We start from the raw sequence: 8,117 nt of genomic DNA on the forward strand, positions 1-8,117 counted from the left end.
GGAATCAGCTTGGCTTCAGCTAGACAAGACATTATCTCATACTATAATGAGAATAGGTGTGGCTTTGGTACATGCCAACAGCATGGAATCAGCTTGGCTTCAGTTAGACAAGACATTATCTCATACTATAAAGAGAATAGGTGTGGCTTTGGTACATGCCAACAGCATGGATTCAGCTTGGCTTCAGCTAGACAAGACATTATCTCATACTGTAATGAGCTAGTCCTTAGATAGGAGTTACTGCAGTCATGAAGCATGTAAAAGTGGATAGTTAATGTCGACCCAGTAGCATCTATATATCACTAATTATCCTCTTGTGAATTGGCTTGATCAGGAATCTGTAGATGAGACTGACAAGTCAGAAGGCAAGTGTTGTCTTACCACCTTGGCCAGCAGAGGAGGAAAGAGCTGAGAGTACTTAACTAGCTATTCACAATGAACCAGATGGAGATATGCTAGATTTAGAGGTGAAAGACAGCTCCAAAAGCTGGCTGAGTCACCACTGCTGGCCCTTGGATTAAAATGGCTGGGATTAACCAAGACTTACCAGTAGCTAGGATGCCTAGTGCCAGAAGATGTACCTACAATTTGTACAACTGGAGATGATAGATAAAAACTCGACTGTAAGGGCATTCCAATCCTTGTTTTTGAGCTATTGATTGGTTTTCTGTGGCAAAAAGTCCATTGTTTGCAATAATCACTCATAAGGTATACTGCATAGTCCTTCCTAGCTCTTCCCATATATCTGAAGAGTGAATATACTCTACATATTCAGTGAGGGGGCTGTGTTTCCTCAGAGTATATATTGATATATAATATGGTAATAGCACAAACATTGATCCTGGCTTATGAGAATTTTAGCCATAATGCCATAGTTTGGCTGAACTCTACTAATGACTATAATTTCTCAAAGAAAACGTGTTGAATTTGATAGTTTATAGATGGCAGCACATTATGGGACTGCAGCTTTTAAGGTGTAGCTTTGGAAAGTCGCCTAGAAGGTTACTGAAATAATTTGTGCAACTCTTGTACATGACAATATACTATGTAGATATATGTATATAGCAATATTTGTGTATAAATACATCTGTGTGGTCTTACACTCATGTATGGATGTTATGTAAACTCATTCATAAGTGTTGAACAATATAAATGAATCAAATAGAAAACAACTGTTAGGCAATATTTGAATGGAAATAAAATATTTAATCTGGACATTTAGACCTTTTAATATGAAGTTAACAGTGATTATCAACCAGTAAGTTACAATTTGTAAATGCAATGCACTTATTATCGTCAACCCAGTGGGTGAGCAGTAAGTTTTTAGACTTACAATGTAAAAATCCGGGGTTTGATTCCCTCTATTGGACAGAGCACAGGTAGTCCACTGCATATTTTTGTGCTAAAGAACAAATATTTATTATTTTAATTTATTATAGTGAGAGAATGTTTTGATTTTAATATTGAAATGTTTGGCAGGTAGTGAATTTTTATGGATGGAAAAGGTGTGACAAATACACGCATTACATCTGTGAAAACACAATGTGACCTGATGTTTTTGGTTAAAATAGTGAAAGATGTTTTGATTCTTTGAATTCTGTATTAATGTAACTATTGTAATAAGTAATTAACTAATTATTATTAAATAGCATTTTGTTCTTTAATTTGTAATTATGCACTATGTATAATTTTTAAAGGGTTTTCTTGTCCATTTGGCATGAAAATTTTTATAGGGGCAAGAATGTTACAGTACTTCTTGACCAGCGAGCATGTACAATTACATGGCTTTGAAATTTAAATTTATGTTGGCTTGAGGACAAGCCTGAACTAAAGGGGGTGGGAGGAAAAGTGTGGTATGCAGGCATATCATACATTTTCTACCTTCTTATTTTGACATGGTTAAGAGAGTCATTAATTTACTTTCCCCCTAACTAATTTTTATTCTGTGTAAAGTTGCACCTTGTTTATGAAAGTAGAGAGTAGTTTTCTCCAAGAGAAGGTTAGTTGATGTCTCAAGACTATGACAACCATTATTTCCAAAAGTAAATGATCAATCATGCACGTAGCACTATTCAACCTGAGAAGGTATAACCCCAAGTATTTTAATTACATAACAAATGTGTGTAAAATTTGTCAGAAGCTATTCTGATCCAATAGCCAAAATGTGACAAACCAACAGTCCTTCAATTCTTTACTAAAGGCAATCACCTTGTTTTCCAAATTATCATCTTCACTGTACGTGTGTTGTATTTTCAGATCCCACTTATTTTCCTAAGAATGACAACATAAGCTTGCAGAATAACGGGAGATTTGAAAAGATATTTATTACAGAGTAATACAGAATTCTCTAATTGACATCGTGAGAAATATACTGGATATAAATGTACACAGAGGTATTGCTGAGCACTGACCTATGCCCAGAATCCCCAGTTGGTATCTTGAAAACTCAGAATAGAAAACCATGATCGATATGATTCTGAAATTTCCATGCTTATGGGCCCGAGCCCCAAATCTTTTAAATACCTCGCAACACCTCTGAATGTACAGAAACACAGGAAACTATTTTTACAAAATACAAACATAGCTTGTTTATTGTTTAAACATATAATACAGAAAAATGATTGTGCAGTTTATTCGGTCAAAAATTTTCTTACATTAGCAAAAAAAAATAAAATAAATGAAAAACTTTGAAGGGTATTTGAATATTTTTTTTTCTAATTAGCATCATATAAACCTGATTGGTAACTGTACTTTTCTCTTGATTATTCTCACCTCTCCTCTTTGATTTGTCACAAATTCTATGAAAAACATACAGACTAACTGCAAATTTAATTTGCCTTACAAAGTTATTAATTAGCAGTTTGGTGTTACTATTTTTCTTTATTTCATTCTAAAGTGTTTTTCTTTCTATAATACCATTAGCTAAACTTACACCTCAGAATTATTATGGGCGCTTAAATTTAAAAAATAATAATTCTCTTAAAACTTATGATGGAACCACAATTTATTCAAAATTTTATTTACAGTAATATGCATTACCTTACCAAAACAAAACTGTATTTAAAGTTGCACTATGTGTAAGAAAGAACAGCACATACAATTTGTTTAAAGAAAATCACCATAAATGTAAGCAGTGGTTAGTGATGGGAAATACCAAAGTTGTGTAGATAAGTCCGAAAGTTCATTTTACAAATTATATAAAGATTTGATGGAATAGATCTTGAAGCAACAGTATTAAATCTGCTATTAAAACAGTTCTACACAACTTACGATACCACACTCTTTTCTTAATTAATAAATGATATTAATACATTTTAATCATATCAACAAATAAATATGAAAAACAATCTCAAGTATTAAATTCATTTGGAGATTCTTTTTGTTTATGTTATACAATTTAAACAGAAGTAGAAAATAATCACAAGGTACATTTTAATTTTTCAGTAGTCGTTACAAAAGTACGATAACATGAGTTCTGTAATATTTTCCCAAATATTTTTCTTTATAGCCCGATTTCTAACAAATAGTTCAAATTACAATCTCTTATAGATTATTTATTGGTTACTTTTCTTTTATTAATAAATAAATAAAAACAAAGCTAGCGTGAATAAGTAGACCAAATATAACTAACAACAACTTTCACTAGGTACTGTGCATTTTTCTTTAATTTTATCTGTTAGTAGCGTATCATTATACTAAATTACTTGGGAAAAGTTGGTTTTTATTGACGTACGTATTTTATTAGAAAAGTTACATATGCCACTTTTTTCCCAGATTAACAGCAGAAAAGAAACGTACACAAATGAAATTAGAAAACCTGAACCACTAAATGAAATTATTTTTTAAGCCTAACAAAAGTTATTAAAAATCAAAAGCTTTCATTCTTGTTAGGCTTAAAAAATCTCATTGTATTGCCACCTTAGGACTTTTATATCACTATATGAAGTCTTAGGAAATTTTTAGTTTAAGTATAAACATCAACAAAACAAGATCAGCCCTCCCAGTGGGCCATTGAAAAAAATTGAAGCCTTTTTAAAGATTCATTTTTCTAAAAATAAAGCAAATCATGGGTTCACAAACTAAAATAAAGATTTAAATGTCTATAAACAAATTTATATTTGACCAATGATAAACATTAATTTTTATACCCATCTATAAAATTTCATGTACATCATTACCTGTATTTTACCAAGTATGTTGTCATAATGAAGTCTAAATTTTTCCCTCACAACACAAATGCTCCAAATTTGTCATATTTCTACAGATCTGTTTTAAGTAATTATGTTAAAATTATGTTGCAATGTTTCTGTTGAAAAAAAAATGCTTACCTTCAAATCTATACGTTTCTTGGCCTATTTTGAGCAAAAATAAAATATATAATGAAAATAACGTTTTTTTTAATAGGTTTCACTGGGAAGTCTGAAATCTAAACATCATTAAAGAAAATGTTAAAGTTTAACCACATTTTTTTTAAGGTTATGAAAATTTGATTTATACATAAAAAAACTTTTGCTATAATCTATTCACACCATAATACTGAAATCTCAATAAAAAAAACGTCAAGAAAATTAATGCATACTAGAAGTAGATATACAACACAGTCAACATTTATTTGGTTGGTGACACTATCCAAGTGCTTACAGTGGCAGCACAGGTTGTTTCATTTAATTGTATGTTTCTAACCCTTACTGTGAGTTTCAAATCAAATAGGATTTACTTTTTTTAATATTTGTTCACCATTATATGATAATATGTAGAGTTGTTATTGGTAGCACTATGAATAAACATTAGCATTTAATTAATAACACTTTATTCTAGGTCCATAAATTTTGGTGGATTTAAATTCCAATGTATTCCCTCCCGTGGCTAACCTGCTGACCTAAAAGTCATTGAAACTAAACTTTGATTTTGACAGCAATAATTCAGAATTCCAAAGAACTAATATTAATGAAAAAATTACAATGTTTTTGAGAGTTTAAAATCTGCATGACATGAATAAGGTTACACTAAACACATGGAATTCAATTCTAATAAATCTTTATTTACTTAAGTGACAACACAGTAATACATTCAATTAAAAGTTTTAATACTGAGTAAGTTTGGATTTTTAACAAGGTACTAATATTACTTATAAAGCTATTTGCCATATAATTTCATAATGAAAGCCCCAAGTTTCAAAAACAACAAAAATACATTTACAGATGAAACAGTAATTGATTTTGATCTTAATCTTCGAGTTAAGGGTGGATTTTATTTCTTTCGTTTTAGTATTACATTTTCTTGTTTAAACATAGACAGACATGAGACAACTGTTTCTGATTAAGTAAAGTTCATTAAGTGCAGTTGGTTCATGTTCTGCCTATTCTCCATAATATATATGTATATATACCAGGTGATTCAGAAGTTCCTTGATAGACAAAATACTTCAGAAATGAAAGGGAATTGGAAACTAAGTGTTACTGGTATGGAATGATGTGTTGTAGGTCTACCCTGGGACTAAACCACTGAGGTTATTTCCTTTCAATCTTTTATTGTACACCAAAAATGTCTGTTGCAAAGGTACAGACTATAACAAATGAAACATTTTAAAGTAAAAACAAGAGGGAATCCTCAATAGCTGTGCCACTTGAAATTCTTTTAGGTAGAATTAATCTATAAGACCTTTTTTCCCTTTTTATTAGCTATATTTTTTGTGTGCCAGCAATACCAAGTGCGGGGCGCGTGTGTACCCGATTTTATTTTATTACTCATCAGGATCTCAACCACTCTACCTTCAAATTGAAATTATTTTCGGCAGGATTAGAATAAATTGATCTGAGACTTTGGGGGTGGTCAAATACATCACTCGAAAGGGTTTGACCTCCCGAGTTTAAAATTTGTAATTAGATCTCAAATCAGTCACGATATGACGGAGCTACGGGCTAAAAGTTTGTACTTGGGAAAAAGAATTACTAACATTGCTCCACAAAAATAACTAAGGCATGAAATTATAGAAGGTAAACATTCAAATGGTATTATAAAGTGGTATAAAACCAAAAGCTGCATTCAAAATGTTGCCCAGATGTGACAACTGGCATTATAGCAGCTTTATTGTCAATATCGTGTGGTGTTATCTGTCTGCCCACATAGTATTTATGTGTAAATGAGCTTGTAGCTGCTGACATACACACACACACTTCATATCATCTGATGTGGTTCACACATTTATTTGGAAACTGTTAAGCATATACTCTGGAAGCAGTTCAGACATTCTCTTGATACTCTCCATACAGGACCACGTTAAACTATTATTCAACTTAATACCGTGCTATTATTTAGGTGACTTGGGAGTAGCTGCAGCACACTTGTTACCTTACGAAGATGGCTCTAAAATTTATAGTTTGCACCGACACCTTTAAAGGTGTAGCGATCTGTTTATACAAAAAAAGGTTGATACACAAACCTAGGTTTGTGTTGCAAGGTCAGAATTGTGCCACAGATTATTGATTCCTACTCTAGTAAAGGTTGTTACACAAACCTAGGTTTGTGTTGCAAGGTCAGAAAACTAGAGTAGGAATCAATAATCTGTGGCACAATTCTGACCTTGCAACACAAACCTAGGTTTGTGTATCAACCTTTACTAGAGTAGGAATCAATAATCTGTGGCACAATTCTGACCTTGCAACACAAACCTAGGTTTGTGTAACAACCTTTACTAGAGTAGGAATCAATAATCTGTGGCACAATTCTGACCTTGCAACACAAACCTAGGTTTGTGTAACAACCTTTACTAGAGTAGGAATCAATAATCTGTGGCACAAACTGGAAGGGTGAATTTAATCCGTTCTTCTTGAGAAGCAATTTTGATCATTTCCAGTTTAAAATGTTTCATTTCTTACCTCTGTCATTGACATTTTGATTTATGAAATACACTTATTACTAAAATATCCAAAGAATTTGACACTGATTGATCTTTAATGATGCTGTCATAGGGTAGGCCCACAACACCTCACCAATATACTAATAATACTTGTATACTGCTCCATTTCAAAAGTATTTGTCAGTCAATTAACTTTCGAATTACATTGTATATTATGCTGGACAGTCTAAGTATTCGAGAACGAGAGTTGGAAAGTATAACTAAACTACTGTTTAAAAAGAGTATACATATACATAAAAGTTTTAGTAAAGCAATCAAACCCTAACTAGCTTTGTCTGGGGAAATATGAAAAGTGAAGCCACACCACTTACTTGTTCTGCTTAAGTATAAAAACCTCAGTTTAAAGAAACATTATATACTATATTCCATTACCAATATTTATTCATCATATCATTCTGTTCAGAGTTTGAAGTAGTATAACAATCAAGTAAGTTAATCCCTCTGTCTTATTAAGGTCATCTAGTCATGAACCACCTGTTTTGAGTAAACATAAAGTACATTTTCCAATAAACCAAACTGCTTGTCTTATTAAGATACTTGGTTCAATAAAGCACTAAGTATTCCTTCTGATAAAGTTAATCCATCTTATTAATATATAGTTTTCAATCATTTGTTTTGGTAAAGTACTAAGTATTCCTTCTGATCAGGTTAATCCATCTTATTAAGATATAGTTTTCAACCATTTGTTTCGGTAAAGTACTAAGTATTCCTTCTGATCAGGTTAATCCATCTTATTAAGATATAGTTTTCAACCATTTGTTTCGGTAAAGTACTAAGTATTCCTTCTGATCAAGTTAATCCATCTTATTAAGATATAGTTTTCAACCATTTGTTTCGGTAAAGCACCAAGTATTCCTTCTGATCAAGTTAATCCATCTTATTAAGATATAGTTTTCAACCATTTGTTTCGGTAAAGTACTAAGTATTCCTTCTGATCAAGTTAATCCATCTTATTAAGATATAGTTTTCAACCATTTGTTTCGATAAAGCACCAAGTATTCCTTCTGATCAAGTTAACCCATCTTATTAAGATATAGTTTTCAACCATTTGTTTCGGTAAAGTACTAAGTATTCCTTCTGATCAGGTTAATCCATCTTATTAAGATATAGTTTTCAACCATTTGTTTCGGTAAAGTACTAAGTATTCCTTCTGATCAGGTTAATCCATCTTATTAAGATATAGTTTTCAACCATTTGT

The sequence above is a fragment of the Limulus polyphemus genome, unplaced genomic scaffold (assembly GCF_000517525.1).
Source record: "Limulus polyphemus unplaced genomic scaffold, Limulus_polyphemus-2.1.2 Scaffold2812, whole genome shotgun sequence".
NCBI lineage: Eukaryota > Metazoa > Arthropoda > Merostomata > Xiphosura > Limulidae > Limulus > Limulus polyphemus.